Genomic DNA, 1,337 nt, shown 5'->3' on the forward strand with positions numbered 1-1,337 from the left:
CATACAATACCCCATAATGACAAAGAAAAAACTGTTTTTTAGACATTTTTGGTAATTTATTAAAAACCAAAAAAATGGAAATATCACATTTAGATAAGTATTCAGACCCTTTACTCAGTACATTGTTGAAGCACCTTTGGCAGCAATTACAGCCTCAAGTCGTCTTGGGTATGACGCTACAAGCTTGGCACACTTGTATTTGGGGAGTTTCTACCATTTTTCTCTGCAGATCCTCTCAAGCTCTGTCAGGCTGGATGGGGAGCGTTGCTGCACAGCTATTTTCAGGTCTCTCCAGAGATATTCAATCCGGTCTGGGCTTTGGCTGGCCACTCAAGGACATTCAGAGACCTGACATGAAGCCACTTCTGCATTGTATTGGCTGTATGCTTAGGGTCTCCTAGTCCCTGCCGCTGAAAAACACCCCCACAGCATGATGCTGCCACCACCATGCTTCACCGTAGGGATGGTGCCAGGTTTCCTCCAGATGTGATGCTTGGCATTCAGGCCAATGAGTTGAATCTTGCTAGCTCATGGTCTAGGAGTCTTTGGGTGCCTTTTGGCAAACTCTAAGCGGGCTGTCGTGTGCCTTTTACTGAGGAGTGGCTTCTGTCTGGCCACTCTACCATAAAGGCCTGATTAGTTGAGTGCTGCAGAGATGGTTGTCCTTCTAGTTTCTCCCATCTCCACAGAGGAACTCTAGATCTCTGTCAGAGTGATCGTCGAGTTCTTGGTCACCTCCCTGACCAAGGCCCTTCTCCCCCGATTGTTCAGTTTCGCTAGGCTGCCAGCTCTAGGAAGAGTCTTGGTGGTTCCAAACTTCTTCCATTTAAGAATGATGGAGGCCACTATGTTCTTGGGGACCTTCAATGCTGGAGTAATTCTTTGGTACCCTTCCCCAGATGTGTGCCCTCGACACAATCCTGTCTTGGAGCTCTACGGACAATTCCTTTGACCTCATGGCTTGGTTTTTGTTTTGACATGCACTTTCAACTGTGGGACCTTATATAGACAGGTGTGTGCCTTTCCAAATCATGATCAATCAATTGAATTTACCACAGGTGGACTCCAATCAAGTTGTAGAAACATCTCAAGGATGATCAATGGAAACAGAATGCACCTGAGCTCAATTTCAGGTCTCATAGCAAAGGGTATGAATACTTACATAAATAAGGTATTACAGCTTTTTATTTTTAATATACTTGCAAAAATGTTGAAAAACAGCTTTGTCATTATGGGGGTATTGTGTGTAGATTGCTGAGGATTTCAAAAAATTTTTTAATCCATTTTATAATAAGGCTGTAACATAACAAAATGTGGAAAAAGTCAAGGGGTCTGAA

Source organism: Salmo trutta, chromosome 14 (genome assembly GCF_901001165.1).
Source record: "Salmo trutta chromosome 14, fSalTru1.1, whole genome shotgun sequence".
Classification (NCBI taxonomy): domain Eukaryota; kingdom Metazoa; phylum Chordata; class Actinopteri; order Salmoniformes; family Salmonidae; genus Salmo; species Salmo trutta.